We start from the raw sequence: 25,408 nt of genomic DNA on the forward strand, positions 1-25,408 counted from the left end.
CATTATGACTGATAGGTTTAAATCTGAGTATTATTAGAAACACTTATTAGGGCCCCGCTCTGCGAGCGCCCTATAGTGATCAGTCTGTCTGTCCAAGATCTCTGGTACGGAGCATATCTTCTCTCCCCTTGGTCCAATGTGGGTCATACTTCACCTACAGAATTCCTTTGGGTAAAGAGTGTGTATTGACCTTGAACCATGTTTCTAGGTCTAAGGTTAAGGTCATAGCAGAATTATATATAAAATTCTTGTCTCTCCCCTTGGTCCATTCTGTCTCATACTTCACTTACAGAGTGTCTATGGTCAAAGGGTGTGCAGTGACCTTGAATAAAGTTTGTAGGTCAAGGGTCAAGGTCATATAAGGCCATCAAATATTTCTTTTTTCAGAGAAGATATATTTTCCACTTAGTCCTATTTGGCTGATACTTCTTATAAACAGAGCTTTGAGTAAAGGGTATATTGTAACCTTGAACCAATTTTCAAGGTCAAATGTGAAGGTCATAGCAGGATTATATGTTAAATCCTTGTCCAGAGCATATCTTCTCTCCCTTTATTCCAATCTTGCTAATACATCACATACATAGTGCCTTTGATCAAAGAAATTGCAGCGACCTTGAATGATGTTTGTAGGTCAAATGTCAAATTCATATCAGATGACACAAAACTCCCTTTTTAAGAGCACACACACAGAAGTTCAATGACAGGTGGAAATTTGTTAAGTTATAGGTCAAGGTCAAAGCAAAATTCTCTGAAATTATTTCCACCCTATTGTCCATTATTTAAGCGGGGCTCTTTTTATATGGTCACCATCTCAATGTTGTCTAATTTTGATATCGTATCTGTCCTAAGCTCATGATTGGTTGATAGGTGTTACATGAGCGTGCAATAAAATCTGTTATATAAACCTCACTATAAAAAATACAAACCTTAATATCTTCTTCCGGCAATCACACACTTTGATAGATGAACTGTTACCGCAATTCTATTTACTTTACGTGAATAATGTCACCTCCCAGTCATGCTCATTAACACATATAATGTTAAACGGAATGAGGAACTATTATGTTTATACTGTTACCCTGCAATTGCGCAATTTAACCGCATATAACGCTACACATAATCGCACACTTTAACGCATAGTTATACCCTTACACACAATCACACACTTTAACACATATACATTTACACGCAATCAAACACTTTACCACATATACCGTTACACAAAATCAAACACTTTAACACATATACCGTTACACAAAATCAAACATTTTAACACATATACCGTTACACAAAATCAAACAATTTAACACTTTAACACATGTACCGGTACACAAAATCACACACTTTAACACGTATAGTGTTACACAAAATCAAACACTTTAACACATGTACCGTTACACAAAATCAAACACTTTAACACATATACCGTTACACGCAATCAAACACTTTAACACATGTACCGGTACACAAAATCACACACTTAAACACATATACCGTTACACAAAATCAAACACTTTAACACATTCATACCGTTACACCACAAGTACCTGAAATTTTATTAATCAGTCGCTAAGTCATATATCGGAAAATTCTACCCCTACTGTATATAAATACTTCTATATAGTAGGGGTAGAATTTTTCGATATATGAATTATTAAGCGACTGATTAATAAAAATTCAGGTGCCTGTGGTTACACACAATCACACACGTTGACGCATATACCGTTACACACAATCACACATTCTAACACATATATTATTACACACACTCCTGCACTTTAACACATATACCATTACACACAACCACACACTTTATCACATATACCATTACGCAAAATCACGCGTTTTAACACATATACCATAACACACATCACAAACAAAGGTTTGTGAATACCGTCAATTGACTACACCTTAAAATTTACACGTAACTGACTACACTGCTTTGTGTACTTTTGAGGTGGATTTGCGCATGTGCGCGGAAATAGTAATTTAGAAAAGCAGAAAGCAGACCTAGGTAATACCACAGGTGTGTTTACATTTGTTTGAATTCATTAACATGCTAAGGAGCAATTCCCCCCTCTTCTAAGGATTAATTTTCGATCAGCGCCTGACATAGACATAGCATCAATAGTGAAACAGACTATACTATTTTATGCAGAATGTTACTTGAAAATGACTCGATAGACTAAGTGTTTATACAAAGCTGACACTCATTCTTTATCTAAAAAGCATAGTTTTGCACACCAAAAGCATAAAACATGGCTATGAATTTTTAAAGCAACCCAATGTTTACATTTTCAACTACGTGTAGAGTGGTTGAACACGAACGATAGCTCTTTTCTTAATATCATCGTTTAGTTTAAATAACTGCTAGACGATGCAATAAGACAAATATCTTCATAGATTTTCATGATTTAACATAAATCAAAGTAGTATATGATATAAAAAACGACCAGGACACTTATACTTTCGCTCAGATTTCAGAGGAACTGAACAAATCTCAAGGAAGTCTCGTGAATTTTCATTCGAACACCTCTGGATTTATTACATACTTATCAACGATAAAAAAAAAACACATTCCGAACACTTTCGCAGGGGTGCATTATTTTCATACACTGACAACATGTATGACATAATAGAACGTCAAAACTACCCCGTCTTGTGCCCCTCGACTCAAAACATATACAGTTTATAAATTTTAAGTATTCGAGTGATAGCTTTACAAGTTTTATCATATTCAGACAATGAGCCCATAGTTAAGCATGACGTTTCTAACACATGTTCACCGCTCAAAGTGGTCTTTAATATAGAATCTCATTTTACAACGTTTCTGTCAAACTGTTTCTTTCTTTCTTTTCTCTTCGAACGCGTTATTCCACTGCCAACGGACCGACCACGTTTCCGCATCGACCTATGTGTACGTTCCACTGACGTCGGAAGCAAATTGAAAGTGGGGGGGGGGGGCTAAACTAATCCTCAGAATATTGGGGGAAAAAACTAATTCCCAAAATCAGGGAAATCCTAATCCGTGTGTGTGTGTGTGTGTGGGGGGGGGGGGTATACCTATACTTCCAAAAAAAAAGTTTACCTACCAAATTTTTTTCCCCAAAATCATGTGGGGGGGGGGGGGCTAGTATGCCTATGACTCCAACTTCTCAATCTTTCAAGGTAAATTTAGGAACAATTATCTTTGCTGCAAGAAAAGTGGGGGGGGGGCTAAACCCTATATGATACTATGTCCCTTATGGTTAGGTCTAACTTTGCAAAAAAAAGTTAGCCCACCCCCCGGTTCCGACGCCTATGCGTTCTAAAATTACCTTGTCACATCGCGTGCTAATGAATATTTCAGAGGTTGGCGTTTATTGATCGGGCCGGTCAAAAAATATATAAATTCGAATTTATATTAAATACTTTTAACTGCGTTTCACTTAAACAGTATAATTTGCAGAAAGTTAATAACTTATGTACCTTAATGGAAAAATGAAAACATTTCTTTCTTTAAAATTTTTCTTAAAAAACGGAATATATTCCTTTAAGTGCCACAGTGAAAAAAACCATGGCACACCAATTTGTTTCAATTTTTAACTACCTTTGAATCATTTGCGCTTTAGTTTTTCACACGCAAGTAACTCATTAATGACAAACAACGAATGGTATACGTATTTTACCATTATGCCGATCATGACAATGAGCAAGTTAAACAACAAGTGCGACCGGTCATCACGGAATGCTTACTGGCCATTTGTACTTGATCCTCCATCTGATGTTTTAGATTTCCGCGTTTGCCTTGCTATAGATGTATATATCCGGTATTTTGTTGGATTTTGTTAGCATGAATAGTGTACATTTTTGCCATATTTCATACATATTTGTCTTACAGATAACATAGTTATACCTGTACAGGTACAATGTCTGTACACAAATAAAACGTACGTGTGCTGATATAGACAGAACACCCTGGAAGTTGGTAAATTATATTAAATTGAACATGAGTTATATTAGATTCTGAAAAATCCATAAGTCTGTCGTTAGTAAATTAAATTAAAGTAAATATATAAAATGGAGGAAGCCTACTCGGTTGTGTTTTTGCAGGAAGGATATACATATTGAATTGATTTGATTTTTTGGTCGATTTAGTTTTTTGGGTTTTTTTGTTTGTTGTTGTTTTTTTTTTTTTTGGGGGGGGGGGGTTTGTTTGTTTTTGTTTTGTTTTTTTGTTTCTTTTTTGTACCGATTTAGACAGAACCCCCTGGAAGTTAATAAATTATATCATGTTATAAAATTTTTATATTTAAAAATAAAAAAAAAGTTTCTTCAAAATGTAATGTTAGATTTTTTTAAACCCGGCCATACATGAGGCAATATTAAAACTGGAATTGGAAAGCACTCGCTCTATGTAGACCTTTTCATGACTAATTAATATGCCTTGAGCAAATCTGCTTAGAAGCTCTGTATCATTTTTTCTTCAATTTAATATCAGATGGCGTTTTTCAAGTTGTTTGTCGCACATTGTCTCAGGATGAGAATACTCTGTACGAAAAAGATATGAAATGCGGGTACATGTATTTATTTATTTACATGGTGCACCTCCAACACCTCCAGCAATTTTTAAACAACTCGGATTTTTCTTCACTAATTTCATAAATTATGGTTAAAGCTGATAAAATTAGCATTAGAACAAACTGAATATAAATCAGCATAAATTTTGTATACCATCTGTACATTAAATGCGTTTGACACTGGACTTCCTTTCTGTGTCAAGGCTAATATGAAATTTAAATGAACTTGTTTGCAGGACTTGAAGCGCTTAAACTGATGCGGTGAGGTGAAAGAATAATGCAGACTATAAGAAGTCTACCATCATTACTGCAGGAAGGTGTGGGAATGTTTGTTCGCACACAACATTATATTTACATTCTACTGTGCTTCTTTCCATTAAATGCCTCTAAATGCAACACCTATTCACTGCGTATGAATTTACGAGTAATTTACATAAGTAGTTCTCAAACAGTGATTTTTATGTTATCGGTTAAAAATGTATTTCATGAATGTTGTCAAAACATCATGTTTTTTTTATAATTATTCAACAAAAAAGTTGACTTTATAGTTGAAAGCAAAATTTCAAGAGTTATTTTTCATGGATTATATTTTCATGCTCGTCGATCTCAACTCAACAGTCTATGTAATAACCAGTTTAAACCGGTTTTATATAACAGCTGTTCTTGCTGTTACTTATTCACTCCCTCCGTGATCTGCACTTTATATCGATTTATTTAAGTAAACAATTGATTTCGTCAGTAAGGGAATGTAAATATAAGCATTAAATGATTTATTTTTGAGGTCGTCGTGGGTTATTCAATTTGACTGCTCACCTGACGGCAGTTATTGACACGACGACGTCACAAATAAATCATTCAATGCTTTAATATAGACACCTGGAAGTATTGATATATGGGTGGTACATTTATTCATCCCTTTGAATTTTAAAATTTTTACAATATTTCCAGGAGAATACATTTTTATAATATCTTGGAAATATAAAAATCATAGAAACACCTTATTTTCCCCGGTAATAGTTATATGTTGAGTGCGGGTGTCCCATGTAACCCCGATTTTCGTCATTGGATGAAATGTTAATAAATGGTGGTAATTTCATTTAAACTTATCTAGCCAACTTTCAACTTGTCTTTATTATTTTAATACTTCAAGATTAGATTGGAATAAGCTCTACCCATTTAAAATCCATGCCTCGATCATGTCTTTATTGCATTGTTTTTTTTTTGTTTATTGAGCTATGATTTATTTTGTCTAAAAAAATTATTGTCTATCAAGAAGGACATTAATAATTTATAATACCTAATTATTAAAAGAGTTAATTTCTGATTTGAAAAGACCCACAACGTTATAACCCGTCATTCTCATACAAAAAACAGAACTCAAGTAATTAAACGAATCAAGTAATATATTAAAAAGAATCCCAGGAATGTATCTATATTGTTTATAAATTTTTTTTTGAATCAATCGATTTCTAACAAATACACAATTCATAAAAGAAAAATAACAAACCAATTGTAAAAGTAAAAGTAAAAGTAGGTGAACGACTATTGTAGATGACCATCTTCCACGGTCTGACGTAAATCCATTGTCTAGATCAAGACCAGCCAAACTATTTACGAAATACAGTATTAAGAAAAAAACATTAATACATATATAAACCATATCGTCCTTAACTATTTACGTAATACTGTAAAAAAAAATATACCAATAGATATATCAAATATTTCATTGATGTGCAAATATAAACACCAGTTATGAATCATAAAAATCAAGAATGTTTTCAAATATTTGCGATTTGCATTAACTCTGTTCGAATTTTCCCGCGTTTATTAATTCTTTACTCTGTGTTACCTATGTTACTTTACAATATAACTATTTTTGGTAATTTTTCAATACCCTTTTTTTAGACAATCAATAAAAAGAAACCCTTTTCATATGATTTTGTTTTATTGTTTCCAGTAAAATAAATGTCTGACAGCGAAGAATAAACATGACGAAACAAACTTTAAGTTAAATAAATAACACAATGTTTTACAGCAAATGAGTGTCATTTTAGTAATGTTTTTTTCTATGTTCAACAGCTCTCAAGGAAAGTTTCATAACAATGTTTACAATTATGCGTTACATTTAAAACAGAATGCATCTCAACCTTTTCTTTACAGAACACTGGGTCAATTCACAGGATTTAATAAATGGAGGAGGTGATACACATTTGTTACGTTAATTACAATGTAAATGAACAAAACATCATCAGCACCAACCAAAGAGAAAATAAAAATACAAACATGTTAAGGTGGTATGGAAGACCTGTCGATATTACTGTTGATAAAAGTATGAACCTTTACATTTCTTTCTATAGTACGTCACAATATGGAGGTGTCTCATTCCACCTTAAAATGAAGAATCGTAACATTCCATGATCAATCAAAATCTATAGAAGATTGAATAAAGCGATTTAAACAATACACGAGATTCTCACAATGCAAAAAAAATTAACAGGAGGGGAACCTAAACTGATGAAAATAGCTAATTATATCAAAGCGATCTATTGACTCCCAATCTTGGATCTAAACTAAATTTCTAAGAATCATAAAGTTACAATCTCTCCTTTTGTTTCCACTCTGTTGAATAATGAAGCTGAACCATATCTATATCCAAAATAACTGATCTCATTGACAAAATACACAGATAATGTCTGGTTTTAACAGAAGACAACTTCCCATATAACAATAAATATTTATATATTGGTAAGTCGTCCTGTGAATGGCACTAAGCAAAATAAATAACTAGCATCATTAGCAGGTGCTTGGTATTGTAGGTGGCTAGATGACAACATGTGTTAAACCATTAAGTCACTAAGTAGATGTCCTGGGACTTTCAGCATAGGGAAATATGAGACAAATAAAACTCTGGGAGAGGAGGTCAAATATGTTTTTTTTTACGGTGATTGAAGATTTATTTGAAGACCCGAGAAAAAAACCCTACAAATCATCCAGCTCTTTTCTTTAGGCTACAGTTGCAATGAAATAAAATAAATAGAAAAGGAGAAATAAAGTGAAAACAATTGTTAAAAAAAGTAGTTACAATTGGCCTGTATATCATCAGCATTGGTTCAATGCATTTCTGAATAGCATACAATTAAAATAAAGGATATATTGCAGTTTCTACTTGTGTCAGTTCGTGGTGCTCCTACAGTGCTGCTATCCTGAAAATTGACAAGGATATGATAACGTGACTAGCATTCTGTCAGGGACTTGTCACGTTCCTTAAATGTACGTATACTGTACTCAGTAAAGACACAAACAGACGTAAGAAATATTTGAGGAACTGATAAAAACTTAAAATGGTTTACAGTCAGAGTTAAAATAATGAACAAACGTTTACAATTTAAGTGGCAAAAAGCCACTTTCAAAGATATGTGTTAATAAAGGAAAATGAATGATTTAAGAAAGTCCACGAAAAGCTGGAATCTTTTCACACAAATTATGCTAGGAAATAGAACGACCAATAGAATACAGATACCATTGTTACGTCACATTCCAAGATGCGGTAATTCTGCTCTAGTCAGTTCAATAGCACACAATGGAAAAAAGTGTTATTTTTAATCAACAAGAAAAGGGCATAAATGATTTACATTCACTCGATATGGCCATCATCTCAACATAGTTATACTATTACCGCAATTAATAACGAAAATATTTAACTCGATTGAAACAATTGATCACATTTTTAACGTACATTTGCTTTCATTACAATTAATAGTATAGCCTTTTATTTTATAACATGATTGGATTAAAACTAAAGTAAACAATAACTAACACTGTATGCATGAGCACTAAAACTCCCAAAATTAACGATAAAAAATGCCTTAATGTAATATCATTCTACCAAAATACAGAAATACAGAAGAAAATTAATTTAACATAAAACAATTGGCAATTGAAACCTCTATACCCCTTCATATTGTTCTCGAAAATAGGAATTCTGTTTGCATAATGATTTATAAAGAAATGAACATAGATCTGTATCTTTAACACAAATGTAATATTATCAAAAATACCAAAGGACTACATCATTCAAAACACATATGGAAATGTGGTTCTTCTAGTGTACATTCGATAAAAAAAATCATTAAATACGATGAATTGAATTTAGATGATATTTGGTTCAAACTTTGCGCATTTCTAAATTATTGTATCTCCCGCCTTTAGCCCCTGCTCCCTTCCTGTGCCCTTGTGGTGGGCCCCCGTGTGCTGAGTATGGCGGCGGGGGTCCCGATGGGCCCTACAATAAGAAATAAAAACAAGGCTCAGTATAGATACAATTCGTAAAAACATATAACGTGACAAATTGTACTAGTCTTTATAAAATGAAGAAAAAATGTTAGTAAATGCATGCAATTAAATTGCTTAGTTATGATTACACATCTCCAAATAATCTACTGTTTCAATTGTACAAACACATAATATTATCATTCGAATTTCAAAAGCGTCACTTCTAGAAATATTTTTCGGCATATGACATTGATCTTTTTGTGCAACGCAAGTTCTCATTTTGAATTGTAATTACCACAAGATGTTAAACATCTGTTAAAAAGACAAACTGTGCCCGTTTACATGTACCATTTGTTGACCAACATTAATTTATAACATTGTTTAACCAAAAAAAGATTATTATTAATTATCTATCAGCTTTATAGCAGATTTATTGACCATACTATAGAATAAAACACAATTTAAAATCTTACCTTTATACAATAAAACAGAACTTAGAATCGTATCTTTAGAAATGGTATAATACACTAAACTAACTGCATCTCAATGTTCGTTTTTTTTTTTCAAGGAAAGAGCACTGGATGAAATATCTGGTTTCAGCGCTGCGGAAACCCTTTGGAAACTCTGCGGAAACTTAAGGTTACTTTAAGTTTCCGACAGGTTTCAGCACGGAAACTTCAAGTTTCATTAAGTTTCCGCAGTGCTGAAACTTAGGCTGTCCATGAATCCAAATGGTTTCCGCAACGGAAACTTACTGAAACTTGAAGTTTCTGCATAGTTTCAATCTCCATATACGTTTGGGATACATATTGTTTACAAATGGTTTCCGCGACGGAAACTTACTGAAACTTGAAGTTTCTGCATAGTTTCAACCTTCATATACAATTAGGATACATATTGTTTACAAAGGGTTTCCGCAACTGAAACTTACTGAAACTTTTTATATTTTTGCTTTCACAAAAGCTGAGCAAGGTTTCTACTTTATGTAAAAACAAAACAATTTCAAACAGTTCCAAATTTATTTTGTTCAAAAATCTGAAATTGTTTCCAATAATAAATAAAATACAGCCAAGATACAATAATGGAGAAACATCCATATGGCAATCCCTTATTAGGGACTTTTATCTAAAAAATAATAAAATTGCATAAGTAAAAAAACTCCCATAGAAATCTTTACATTTGTATTTTTTTTCATCTCGATTAAATGCCTATCAAATCTCCCTTTAAAAATGCAACAAAGATCTTACTTTTTTAAAAATATGAATGCAATTTACAAAATAACTGCACGTACATGAATAAACAAAGAAAACTTCACTGTTACATGAACATGATACACTTGTCTCAATTTGTTTTGAACTACAATGAATATGTACACCAAAAAAATCTTTTTAAAAAAAAAAATACACTACAAGATAGTAGTTGACTATAGAGGTATGACCAAGATTTGATTTGAATATGTCAATAAATTCCAAAATGAGGTCAAAGTGACCCACTTACAAGTTGGGATAAACCTTTTCTTTGTTAGTAATATAATCTAATGTTTTACAATAGAACAGGATTTGATATCATTTTTTTGATAATCCATTAAGTCCAATGTGAACTTTTCATTTCCACCAATGATGTACCAACTGATCAGATTTTAATATCATAAGCCTGTCAGTATTTAATAGATGACCCAGAGGGAGATATGAAAAGCTTGTTTGCCAATAAAAAGCTAACAATGGAGCAGTCATGTGCAAAAATATGATGTACACATTTAATTAATTATGCTGATTGCAACACACTTCATTCCTGATGAATATTCTTCTTTACACACGGTTTACCTTCCTACATTTCACTACTTTACCTAGTACATTAATATTTTTAAATCCAAGACATGAAGTAAAATATAGATTGTTTATATATGACAAGTATTACTACATGTACATGTACTTGCTTTTTGTAGCATGAATGTATAAAATACAAAGTATCACACAGATCATTCACCTTACAAATCTCATCAATACCAGCATTTTACTTATGATATAAAAGCTAATTCCAATATTAGTTACATAACACAGATTAAAATAAAACCCACATGGAAACAACTTTCCATCCAAGTAATTTTGTTATATAAAAATTGTAATACATGGGGTATTTGTTGTCTTTATATATTTTCATATACGACATAATTGAATATTGTTTGGTGTATTTTATCATTTCTATGACCCATGCATTCATCTCCTAATGCAGTGTTTTTACATTTAAGATTGGTTTCTTAATTTTTCATATATTGCTGCAAATAAAAACTAAGTTATCAATAAATGTTTAAACAAAGAAAATGGAAAAAAAAAGTAGTTAACACTTATCAACTTGGAGGTGTGAGGATATATGTTACATGGAGTCTAATATTTATGCAATATTTGCAAATATAACAAATTATTTAAGAAAATGAAAGTTAATATCTAATCAATCATTTAATAAGTCAAAACCATGTGATTTTCTAAGATTCTAGATTACAGACAGACATTGTAATATACTGGTATTTGATCATATAAAAAAAGTACTTTTATAGTTTATAGGTTTTTTGAAATGAGAATACTTTACAGTTAAAAAGTCTTGTTCTGCAGAGGTTTAGTCGGGTCGTAGAGATGTGTCCATTCGAATCAATAAGGAGTGTCCTTGGCTGTTGTTGATGTAACCCGAGTCGTAGTTTATGGAAATAGGCCTTTTTGGGGGATTTTCGAGCATTGTCCAGACCGGTGAAGCACTCATATGATCACATCATGGTTACAGCATACTTAGTAGTTCTGGACAGTGGTAGCATTACAATTCTTCTTCTTGCGATGAACTTGTTCCTTTCACTGGGCTGTACTTTATGTCTGTTCTATTTATCTTAAACAAGAATAATAAAGTTTCATTTAGATTTTTAAACAATAAACATTCAGCCTTACATGTAATAAAAGCATTCTGAATAAAATTATGAATACAGAAGCTACTATGCAGTTGCCAGTTGCTGTTTAAACTATGTCATATAATGGCTACAGTAGTATTTGGTCTAAAATGTTTCATTTTATGTTTGAAGCTATGTTATTTTCATTTTGATTCAATTATTGTTTGTTGAACAATGGAAAAACTTATCAACAATAAGTGTGTTTCACCATCACCCCCCCCCCCCCATCCATCCCATCAACCTCCTTTTCAAGAACTTAGACCTGGATTTCCCAAAAATTACTACAGTAAATTATAAACATCCAACACATGTATAAGTTAATGGTGAAAATAATCAATTTCAAAGCAATACCTTGCGTTCACATCGAATCACCAAACAGAGGAGCAACTAATCACCGGAAACATTGACTTTGTATGCTGTCAATGCTGAAAAAGAAAAACGTGACAGATTTCATTTTCCGGATTTAATTAATAATTTTTTTTCGTTACATTTAGAGTTTGTAAATTGTATAATGTGCGAAAGATTCATTGTTCGTCTTGTTTACCAACCAAGCATTCATATATATTAGGGACGTTTATATAATTATATATGTGTATACCCTGGATAATCTTGATTATCATGCATATAAAGTTGGTTAATTAATGGTTAACTTGGTCAAAACGTATATTTAAAAGAGATACGGTAATAAAAATTAAAACGCCGAACCAAGTTTGAAAAAATGACGCCATCTTGATTTGATGGCGCGAGATCTCGTTTACAAATGAGAGATAAATTAGAGCCTTGAAAATGTTATTGGGAGTATCTATATTGTGAATTAAGTTACCTTGACATGAGTTCTTCGTTCCTGCATTATCTCCTTGTTGTAGAGGTTATTAATGCTTCTCAATTCTCCATTTTACAACAGCACCTTCTTGTCCATTTTAACCTTCGCTCGGAATCATAAAGTGCGCCAATACTGACCAATCAGAACCCCCTAAATCTAGGAAAAGTGCATCTTGGGATAGTTTAAAATGATTATGTTTAATCAAAATTATCATTTTTTACCGAATAGTATACTTTTTACATGTATATTTATTTTAAATAAGAACTGTCGGAGTCGGTATTTCCTGGTTTAATACGACAAAGTATTGGCGTGTGTTTGTTTCAATTGTATTTGTAACACGTGATTAACCACAAAAAAATGGCCGACCGTTTGTTTACAAATGTCTAATGAAATTAAACAAGTTTTAATGAGACATATGTATCAGATTTTGTCTTTAACTATATTTTATTTACATGTACTGATGATTTTGCCATACTAAATATGATAGAGCCATATATAGTTTACTGACAAGTTAGTCTTGACTTGTCCAATTTTCACCGCGATTCTAAGCACGGTCATATTCTTTTTCAAAATGTAGAGGTGTGAAAATATTATGTTCATCACAGAGCAGGTTCTGCTTGAACACACAGAAATCACAAATATAATTAGATGCCGATCAATTACCGGGGTCCGGTTAACAGCGTTCACCCGTACGGTGAATTTACAACTACGATGAATTGATGGCAATTATTTTACAGTTACACATGTGCACTGATTGGTCATACGATGAACAGTACGTTAAGAATACTTATGAAATTAAAATACAAATGCGTTAAACAAGCCGGGAAGTAAGACGTACACGTCGGACTGATATATAAACAAAATATAATTTTAATTATTTGGTATACTTTCTACATCAAATGTATAATACAATTTTAAAAATGGGATTAAAATCACGTGCACCACATGGCTAGTGCTGGATTTTAAACTGATTTTGTAATATAACGTATAACTTCAGTAAAATTATAAATAATGCTTATTATATCTTATAACAGAAACATGTGCATGTTTCATAAACATGTATCAATATCTGTGTTTACAGTACAGAAAGTAAATACAAAGTATAGAAATGCACGAATCACATAGGCGTCGAACCGGGGGGGGGGGGGCTTAGTGCAAAGTTAGACTTAACCAATAGGCACATAGCCCCCCCCCCCCACTTTTTCTCGTCGGAAATGTAATTGTTCCTAAATTTACCTTGAAAGATTGAGAAGTTGATGTAATAGGCATACTAGCCCCCCCCCCCTCCGACACGGATTAGGAATTTCATGATTTTGGGGGGAAATATTTGGGTAGTGAAATTTATTTTCGGAAGTATATAGTATAGGTATACTCCCCCCCCCCCCCCCCCCCCCCCGGATAAGGATTTTCATGATTTTGGGAATTAGGTTTTTTTTTAGGGTTTCTCCTCAATATATCTGAGGATTAGTATAGCCCCCCCCCCCACTTTCAAATTGCTTCAGACGCCAGTGAATCATGATACAGTCATACATGTAGTAAAGTGTGAAATGCATGTAAATAATTAAACTATTATTATATTAGACTCAAACTCCAAGTGGGTTTTACTTGTTATTATCAACTGTAGAATTTGTAAAAAAAATTCCTATATACATCTGTTGGCGTGGTATTAAAAAAGAAATGAATTAGCTCTAAACTTCAGGTTGTACGAATATTTGGTACGATTTGTAAACATTTACAACGACTTTACCTAAATTTGTTTGCTTAATTAGTTACTGTACCTAAAGGTTCATTCAAATGATAACTAATTGATTTAAGAAGGAGTCTTACAAAATAGGTATATTAATTTATTGAGTGTATTAAGTAAAATACTTCTTCATACACTGTTTGCGATATACAACTAGCTAGATTTTTTTTACTAAATAATTATAATTTACTTATCAGTTTTACTAACTCAGGTACACACAAAATGAAAAAAAATTCCCGCCGGGCTCCAGTTATAAACTCACGCTTCGTACTGTGTATATGTTATGTAACAGTCTTTTGTTCACTCCTGACAGAAAAAACCTTGCAATCCACACAGAATATACAGGAAAATCACAGAGGAGGTCACCTGGACAAAGAATGTATACACATGTATACACGTGCCCGAGTACCTAAGATTAATGATTTCATCATATGCATTAAACAAGATCAGACATCAGTTTTTCTTTTCAAATTCAATTAATTACATAGTAAGGTTCTTAATCGCCTTATTTGCCACATTTGAAGATAGTTACATGTATACATATAGTTTCAGTCACGCTGAAACCTTACTATACGGATTCATTATCATTAGGCTAGAATTAAACTTAAACCTGTTGAAAATAAATGATATCACTATTAAACTCAAATCAATTTTAGCAATAGTTTCAGCAATGCGTAAACCATTTGGAATCTTAACTTAAAGTTTCAGCATACTGAAACCTAGCGGAAATTTTCTGAAACTGATTGATATTTCCATAATAATTTACACAACTTTTCACATGATTCAAATTTAGTTTCCGCATTGCGGAAACCATCAGGAATCTTAACGTAAAGTTTCAGCATACTGAAACCTAGCGGAAATGTTCTGAACCTAATTGATATTTCCATCGCATAATAATTTACACAACTTTTCACACGATTCAAATTTAGTTTCCGCATTGCGGAAACCATCAGGAATCTTAGACTAAAGTTTCTGCTGACTGAAACCTAACGGATACTTGCTGAATCGATATAATGGTTTCCGCATTGCGGAAACTATACATGAAACTTCAACTTCAAGTTTCAGCAAGGTTTCCATATAGTTTCAGTTTTGCTGAAACTTGATTTTTCATCCAGTGGAGTAGATTAGTTATGCTATAAATTACAACTTCTAATTTCCCTCTCGCACACACTTATCAGAATATAAATTACATTACGAACAAATTCTTTAATATTTATTCAAAATATAAGATTCAAATAATCACTGACATTTATCTTTTTAATTATAAATTATAAATTAATCGAACATATTTTCGCACATACTTTTAAAAAAAAAAAATTAAAAAAAACCCAGATTGTTCATATTTAATTCAATAGTCCCCTATATTCTTTATTCTTAAATACTTGGTGGAAAACAAAACCCAGTACAACACGTGATGTTATCTAGTTATACCCATAATGCATCTGGCACCCACCACCATTACTATAAATGCCGTAGTGTAAGAGGCGAAAAGGGTAAAGGAGAAAGTATGGAAGCGGCAGCGTGCGTGTGGCTAAATTGGCTAAACGTTTACCCTAAATCTTTGATGTTGCTCTTGGTTGCTTGTAAATAAAGGACATACACATTACTATGTCGCAAAATTCACCTTATAAAAAAAAAGGCTCTGCATCTGATTCAGTTTTTAACAATAAGTGTTTTTACTATACGTAACTGTAGAAGCTTTAGTTTTGAAGTTTACGTCTAAATCTAAGCGTAAAATTCGTCTGATACAGAAGTTCATTACAAAATTACAGAAGACGTGTACAAATCTTATAATCAAGTAATGCATTAAGTACAAACACTGGTTATACTATTAGGGTAACGTTTAGGGTTGTTTTCAATATATACAATTTTATGGAACTTGGTCATTGGGTCCACTGAAGTACATGTAAGTGTATTACGTTGTACGTAAACAGCTCATGTCCAACATGCAACCAAATGACAGGAACTCATACACTTTCTGTGAATGTTCCCTTTTAAGTCATATCCCAACTAAAAACAACCTATTCAATGATATGTCTATTTAATTCCATGGTAGCATGTGGAATACAGTTTCTCTCCGCTGATTTTCTTTCTATCCCTAAATGATTGGTCAAAACCCGAAAGAACTCTACAAACTTTGAATATAAACCCATCTCATCTGGAATAACCATATCGAAATCTGAACACGTACAATTTGCCACAAACCCATCAGGCGATACTACCAATGAAGTTAGAGATCCATCTAATGTAAAGAGAACCAAGTGATCAGATGATACTACCAATGAAGTTAGAGATCCATCTAATGTAAAGAGAACCGACTGATCAGATAATACTACCAATGAAGTTAGAGATCCATCTAATGTAAAGAGAACCGACTGATCAGGCGATACTACCAATGAAGTTAGAGATCCACTAATGTAAAGAGAACCGACTGATCAGGCGATACTACCAATGAAGTTAGAGATCCACTAATGTAAAGAGAACCGACTGATCAGGCGATACAACCAATGAAGTTAGAGATCCACTAATGTAAAGAGAACCGACTGATCAGGCGATACTACCAATGAAGTTAGAGATCCACTAATGTAAAGAGAACCGAGTGATCAGATAATACTACCAATGAAGTAAGAGATCCACTAATGTAAAGAGAACCGACTGATCAGGCGATACTACCAATGAAGTTAGAGATCCACTAATGTAAAGAGAACCGACTGATCAGGCGATACTACCAATGAAGTTAGAGATCCACTAATGTAAAGAGAACCGACTGATCAGATAATACTACCAATGAAGTAAGAGATCCACTAATGTAAAGAGAACCGACTGATCAGGCGATACTACCAATGAAGTTAGAGATCCACTAATGTAAAGAGAACCGACTGATCAGATAATACTACCAATGAAGTTAGAGATCCACTAATGTAAAGAGAACCGACTGATCAGGCGGTACTACCAATGAAGTTAGAGATCCACTAATGTAAAGAGAACCGACTGATACTTTATCACGGAATGATGCCATCTATCATTCACTTTCACAACATCTTCAGAGGCATCAACTTTATCATCTATATCAAATGATAGATGAAAACAAAGTTAAAGAAAACATGACTATCATGTGTGAAGTTGTGCCCCCTCCTGATAAGGAAGTGCTTCTTTATTGAAGGGTAAGAATGTGCTACACTGAATCAAGAAGGCAAGTCTGTTCAAACAGATGGAGCTGTTAGCCAGCTGCTAGCACGTATTGCTTGGAAAGGACATAGATGTAACATGAATAAACGATTCCTGATTAACACGTATCTGTATGTTAAATTGATCATTCACAACGATATAGCAGTACGGTGGACTCGTTTTGTGTTCAATTGATTTTTATTAACCCCCATGTTTATTCTTGGTGTGTACCTTAGTATATCTTATCTTTATTCATTGTAAAGAAGTTGTTCCTCTTCTATTAAAATGATGTTGATATTATAACCTTTACAATGTAATTAACATCGTCATTATAAATCGTATTTTTTTTTATTGTTTGTTTCTCTCACGTGTATTCTTGTTGTGTACCTAAGCAGTTATTCTTCTATTAAAACCAGCTATAACTTTTTTATTACAAATGATAAAAAAGTAAGTACAATTAGATAAGACATTAAAAGTTATCCAATGAGGGCAAACTAGGACGGAAGTTGTAAGTACACGCAGTTAGTAAGGTTTCTGTATGGTCTCAAACTTCGATCTATTGGAGCGACAACGTATCTGAGAACACGGGTACATGTATGTTAGGGCTTCCCGATTGATTTCACAACGATTTGTAGAAAGTCATTCCTCTGTACGTCCTACAACATGACGTCATATAAACGTTGACCTCACAATATGCGTCCTTTCGATAGTTCTTGGAGAATGTAACGTATAACACGTTATAAGTAAACATTAATAAAACTGATTGTTTCCTTTAAATAGACGCCGTTTTTAAAAGTAATGATACCAACTTCAATGTTATCAGTATTATCAAATAATCAGCAACTTTAAGCCTAGTATGATATTGAGACTCTACATTCTACGTGTAAATTGATAAGTCTTTAATGATATGTTATAATGCATGTAACAGCTTAAACGCATGTAAGATTTCAAAATAATTTTAGTTTATTGCATAATGGCAGGAAAACCTGTAATATACAAATTGTAAACTAAAAAAAAAATAAAAAAGGAATTATCTAATTAAACATTTGTTAATGCCTGAATAGTCAACAGACCAGAATGTTTCCCCTCGGTACAGGGAACAGCTCAGTATGATCTATTACCCTCGGCTGTTGGCTTTGGGCAATAGAACACACTGAGCTGTTCCCCGCACCTGTGGAAAAATATTCTGGTCTATTGACTGCTCAAGAAATACACAATTGTATAATATGTTTAACATTTCAGTTCTTAACATTCATATTTTGTCAAACACATGTACAAAGCATACAAAACACCGACTGTAGAGCAAACCAACCAATCAGATGTCACTTTTATTGTTGGGTGTGAGATGTCAGCCCGACAAAGTCTGCATGGATTCGGGTTCACCTGACTGCAGGTTTCATATGCATTATTGCAGACCGGATATATAAATAATCTAAAAATACAAACAAAAGAGCGTTTGTCATCACTGGGCAAGTAATTATTATGTGTAACTTTGATTGATTTAAGAATTTCCTGTTTAAAAAAAATGAATTATTACGATCAATTCATTAATATGTTTTATGATTAATGCCGGTTATGTTTTTTTTGCAATGCCATTGCCTTCATACCGTGCATGAATTACAACAGAGTGGATTTTAATCCAAAATAAAATACTTATTACATCTAATTATGTTTCTCTCCATACTTTTTATTGGTGGAGCTTGAAGTATTAAAGTAACATTAAGAAATGTCAACATGTGTTTGTGGGTATATTGGTGCATGATCTCCATATTATAGCTATCAATTAGCAAATGTTTAATGCACTGAATTGAAGACAACCGTGAAGTGTACTAAACAAAACTATTTTTCAAGTTCATGTACTCAGTAATGTGTTGCTTTTGGTTAATTTGTGCAATGAATAGATATCCTAAACACAAGGATCAACAGATTCGTCAAACCACGAATATTTTATTAAAATGGGCCAATAAAAGAGCCTTTTGACCGACATCGCCTTCTAATTATTTCATATGTTTAAAAATGAAAATATTTAAAAAAAAAAACCCCAGTAAGGTTGTTTTGCCTGCAGAGTTTATGTAATTTGGAGATTAAAAATTAATTTCAATGAATGTAATTTGATTTTAGTAATCTATGAGAGCATGCCTAAGATTGTATAATCAAGTCTTGATTGCTTTTATAAAAAAAAAAACGGATATAATGATCATTAGTCTTTAATATCTTTTAAATCCATGGATAATTCTAAGCACATCTAACAATCACATAAAGCATTTATCAGACGATGATAATTCAAAACGAATTAAAAAAAAGATCAAAAAAATGACTTCATATAACCTCTTTTAGTATACAGCTTAATTTTGATTTAAAATTCAAAAATACATTCATCCTTACACACGCCTATCAGCTAACAGTCTGGCATTCCAATTATTCGCGTCACCACATGAAAACAGGTGTCGTATTACATTAAAACACCTTGTAGTATGTAGGGCAACCAGTCTGGTGTATCAACATTTAAAACATGATGCAGGGGGGGGGGGGGGGGTTGGGTTGAAAACTTCGGTGAGAATTGCTAATAAACTGCATGAGTTATGTTTTTAATTTTAACATTGCTGGGCAAACAATCAACAATTTAAACTGAATTATAAAATAAATTGGATCAGAATATGATGAATTCCAGTGAGAGAGAGAGAGAGAGAGAGAGAGAGAGAGAGAGAGAGAGAGAGAGAGAGAAATTTGTTTAATATTTTACTTCATCACATTCATCTTATGTCAAACACATGTAAAGATATATAGTACAACAATTCAGGGTGTGACACAGACTATACAGCAAACCAACCAATCAGGTGACACTTCTATTGTCGGGTGTGGGATATCAGCCCGACAAAGTCTGCACACATTCAGGTACACCTGACTGCATGTCTTACATGAATTATTTGAGGCCGGATATTTTATTAACCTGACAAAAAAAACGTTTGTCATTATTAGGTAAGATATTGATTATTATAGGTAACTTTGATTTCATTTAAGAATTTCCTTTTTTTAAAAATTGAAGTGAAGTTTTGTTTTAGTGGTGGTGGGGGGGGGGGGGGTGAGGGGATATGACAGTGGGGATATAGAAATAGCGTTAAGTATATGAGATAACTTGTCGTTTGTTCCAGTGTTCTAGTTTCTCTTTTTATTCCTTATAGACTAAAGAGTTCTGATTTTAGCGTGCTAAATCGGATGTTAAGGGGGAAAACTACAATCCATAGCTTCCGAGAAGTAGAGCGGAACTACAGATTTCATTTAACGACACAAGGAATATAGAAGTAAGTCACTCCAAACTATATACCATGTCAAATTATATAAAGCAGTCTATTAAATATTTATGCCAATGAATAGACTGCTTTTGAATCAATTCATTATTTCTCGAATCCGTTAATGTGTGTGGTATCTTTTAAAAAAAAAAAAGGGGGGGGAGGGGATGCTATTAAAATTTGTGTAAAATGTGGAGTATATCTGTTAATGAACTATTATATGGGGTGATAATGTATGTATGTCATGTGGTATTATCTTATAAACCTGTTTATACTTACTGGAGGTTAAAAACGGTAATGACAAATCAATTACAAATATACCGGAAGTATTTGCTTTTTTTTTTAAAAATAAAAATAAAAATGTTTTAATAAAATTTTGATAAAAAAAAATTCCCACATATGGTAGTAAGGCCTTTCGAGTAAGCAGTCCGTCGCCATACAACTGTTGCTTATGTTTTGTCGAAATATTTTAGTATATCCATTATCATGCATGCATAAAAAGAAATATCAAAAAAAACAAAAACAAAAAAAACCTTAACTTAACTTAAACTTAGAGTGGTAAAATAAAGCAGATGTGCAACTATTTTATGCATTGTGAGCTTTAAAGGCTCAATATAAAATGCCGTGAACTTGAATACTTTGTTCTTATCTTTGGCACAAAAGTGTAAACATAAAATTTAGTAATTGTGACATAAAGCGGAAGTAACATCCCTGGTTATAGATTAAAATTAAATGTAAACATAAATTTAACGGAAGCCTTAATTTACAATCAACAAACTGCACACAGTGAAACAGTTAAATTATCAGAACTAGAGTTATCATTATTTAGTCATAGAAACATTTTTGTTGAACTTAACTGTTTGAGGTTCATTTTCTCCCTTATGCTATTAGATTGGTAAAAAAAAAAATCGGAGTTGCAACTATTTTATGCATTGTGAGCTTAACAAGGCTTAATATAGAATGTCGTAAACTAAATTGCTTTATTCTGATCTTTATCACAATAGTGTAAACATGAAATTCAGTAATTGTGGCATAAACTGGAAGTGAACGAGAACAGGAAAAGGGCGATTTCAAACCTGTTGTTATCTCCTTCATTACAATATTGGTAGAATAGATCAAGAACAAAAGGTCAAGGTTACATCTCAGTGTCACTTTTAGGGGGGTTACGACTTCTCCAATAGCTTATAAAGAAACGTTCACGACAAACATGTTACTGGTTAAATTTGTTTTCACTTTTGAATAACCTTGACCTTTGACCTTGACCTTTTTGTCATGCAGAGAAATCATTGATGCCACTGCAAGTTGTTCCGTGTGTCTGCAATTGCCTGTTTTCATATTTTGGATTCGACCACGGCGACTCATCACAAGTGTATTCAAAACAATATATTTACATTCCAAATATTGTTTGCATGTAAAGTGTGTGAAAAGACACTGCAGTTATAAACTGTAACACACACAGGGTACTCAAAGGTTAAAATGACTAGTTTTATTATGACGTCACAAACACTGAACGCTGTAAAATGCAACGTCATAAGCGAGATTCAAAGTTCACGCTTGTGGCTGTTCGGTGGCTCTTCCATTAATTTGAACTTACCCTTAGGATAAAACAGAAATTTTGACCTAAAAAACACATTTGCAGACAAGGAAAGAAGTTTTAAAAAATGTAAATATAAGCATTAAATCATTTTTTTTTAAAGATATAGTCTCATAACTGCAGCGGTGTGTGCATATAAATTTTCATAACGCGCTAGCGCGCGTTATTCAATGTGCATGCACACACCGCTGCAGTTATGAGTAATGAGATTATGAGACTATATCTTTCAAAAAATAATGACCCAATGCTTAAGTATACGGTGTCAATTAAATCAATGTAATGTGATGTACACACAGCCTTATGTATAAGGTCAGCCGCGTTTACAAGAGCAAGTTATGCACGATTGAGATGCGTAGTGAATGATTAACGTTAAGTGACTGGTTGACATGGTAACACCTTTCATAAAGGAAACAGTAATGCTGCCTGGTCAAAGTTTTGTCCTGAGCAGCTAACTAAGATGTTGACGGCGTCCTCGAATTTCAAATAAACAACTGCCTTTAAGGATCCAAATCGATAACAGCCAGTCAGGTACACCCGAGAAGAAGTAAATAAATGATAAGAGAGAACATGTTAAAAAAGTTTAAAGTATAAGTAAAATAATGGGTCTTTCGTCACCAACATTGTGAAGGTTAAGAGGAGAAAGAGAAAGAGCGGTAGAGAGAGATACAGACAGACAGAAATATAGACAGAGGCGGAAAGAACGAAATAGCGAAAAAAAGATAGACAGGAAGAGAGAAAGAAAGAAAGAAAGAGAGAGAGAGGGGGGGTTGAGTACATAGCTGAAGAGGCAAATAATTTGACTGCAGGTTTTGACTGTGCAGTTAATATGATCAAGGGCAATTAAAAACAAGTACACAACAACATGTTAATACTTTGTGCCAATCTTCAGAATCCTAAAACCCGGTATTCTTATTTATGTTCCCCTATAATTGTTTCCATAATTCCCTAAATAAATAGTGTAGAAGGGGTGGCCATTTCCATAAAAGAATATATTTCTATATGTGAAAAATGTCTGATTTAAAAATATGTGCTAGAGACAGGGCTTTCCGACCCCCCCCCCCCCCCAGGCCCCCAGGGTGTCGATATCTATAGGGTGAATGAAGAGTTTGTCATTGTCGGCGCCGAAAACGTCCACAGCTCAAAGATCAGGAGTTCTGGGATAAACCGTAGATATTTAAATGATGCAGTGATTAAAGTGCATCATAATGACCCAACATGCAAAAATCGGCTCTTTATCCTACATTTAATGCAACAAGCTAATATTTTAAGTTGGTACAAATAACACGGTCACTGACAAATAGCAGAGACCCACTTTTGTTCTCTCTATTTCCATTTTACTTTTAACAGAATTCCTCATCTTTGCAAGAAACAATTTTAGTGTCCATTCTATGTTCTAGGTTGAAACAATGGAATCGCGTTCATATTTATTAAAGAAATAAACTACCCAGAGGGCAAAATCCAGACGCCTTACAAAACCCTTGGCTTTCTATGATGAGAATTATTAAAGGTATAAATGCCGTTTGAAATCTATTAAGCAACACATTTTATACACTTTCTGTAAATTATACAGTTTAAGTCAAACGCATTTAAAAGTATTGAATATAGATTCTAATGAATTCATTCGGTCGGTAAACGACAATTTTGAAATATTCAAAAGCACATGATGTGACAAGCTAATTTTAGAACGTACACAAGATGTCGACGCAAAAACGTGGTTGGTCTGTGGACAGTGGAATAACGCGTCCAAAAAGAAAAGAAAGAAACAGTTTGACAGAGAACCTTGTAAAATTAGAGTATATATTGAAGAACACATCGAGCGGTGGGAACGTGTTCGAGACGTCATGCTTAAGGTGGAATAACACAGCTGGAAAAAGTAACTCAAAGTAACAGTATTTTTTTTATAATGAAAGATATAATGATAAATAAATTGTACAGATGTCAAATAAGCGAAATATTTGAAGTTTGGAGATAAAAAATAATTATTCCAGTAAGTAACAACAAAAACCCCTGAGGGATTCGAACGCGGGATGTGCGGATCACAAGTCCGACACTTTATCCACTCGGTTATGGAGTTGGATACATGTTTTAGTCCACAAAATCCTTTTCATAAAACGAAATGTCGTTTCGATCAGTGTCAGCCATTTTGTGATGATGTGTTATTCCACCTTAACTATGAGCTTGCCGGGTTCTTGCTAAAGACGGGTGGGTCACACAGCGGTGTGTTTTCTTTTTTAAATAAGATATATTTATTCATAAAGGAAAAAGTTCTATGCATGGTATGATATTCATTGTCTGATTATGATAAAACTTGTGTAGGTTATTATACAGAAACGTTTAAAAAATGTAAAAATTGTATCTGTTTTGAGTCAAGTGACCCCAGAAGGGATAATTTTGACTTGCTATTTTATAATAATATATGTTGTCAAATGCATGAAAATAATGATTTATTGCAAAAGAGCTCTCATCAATTGTCATCGACACCGATACGCACCCATCCTCATAAAATGCAGATGAAAATATATGATACTTTTTTTCTGTTAACAGCACAAAAACCCCCGAACAACTGTAAACAAACCTGTCTTATTACCTCGTCCTGCATGCTGCTCCTCTGAATTATTATTCCCGCACACATGCGCAAATGTACCTTAAACGTTAATCGTTTATGGATGCGCATAGGTAAATCGCCGTTATTCATTTGTAACATTTTTTATCGAATTCTTTTTTATGTACTTAGTCATGCTGACAAAATTTGGGTTTGGCTTTCAACATCACAAAACATGGCGTTAAAACGGCATATATATACCTTCATTCATTAATATGTTTTATGATAAATGCAGGTTATGTATTTTCTGTAGTGTCACTACCTTCATATCCAGCGAGAATCACCAAAGAATGGATTTTAATCTAAAATAAAATACATTCAATTATTTTTCTCTCCGTTCTTATCATGGGTACTGCTTGAAATATTTAAGTAGCATTAAGAAATGTTATCCTGTACTTGTGGGTATATTAGTGTGTGATCTCAA

At 33.2% G+C, this 25,408-nt stretch overlaps 2 long non-coding RNA genes across 2 annotated transcripts in view; one reads left to right on the forward strand and one right to left on the reverse strand.

Annotated features, from left to right (window-relative positions):
- Nucleotides 1-6,485: 6,485 nt before the first annotated feature.
- Nucleotides 6,486-16,816, reverse strand: LOC117687407 (uncharacterized). The gene is made up of 2 exons (XR_010712522.1): nucleotides 15,883-16,816; nucleotides 6,486-8,841 (listed from the first exon to the last, which is right to left on the reverse strand). It is a non-coding gene; the product is annotated as an uncharacterized lncRNA (long non-coding RNA).
- A 3,441-nt stretch (nucleotides 16,817-20,257) lies between these two features.
- LOC136273001 (uncharacterized) overlaps nucleotides 20,258-25,408 on the forward strand; it is a 57,819-nt gene continuing 52,668 nt past the window's right edge. Inside the window, exons 1-2 of the long non-coding RNA XR_010711122.1 lie at nucleotides 20,258-20,477; nucleotides 20,681-20,800. This is a non-coding gene — a long non-coding RNA (uncharacterized lncRNA). The remainder of the gene's footprint in view (nucleotides 20,478-20,680; nucleotides 20,801-25,408) is intronic.

This window comes from Magallana gigas, chromosome 1 (genome assembly GCF_963853765.1).
Source record: "Magallana gigas chromosome 1, xbMagGiga1.1, whole genome shotgun sequence".
In the NCBI taxonomy this organism is placed as follows: Eukaryota; Metazoa; Mollusca; class Bivalvia; order Ostreida; family Ostreidae; genus Magallana; species Magallana gigas.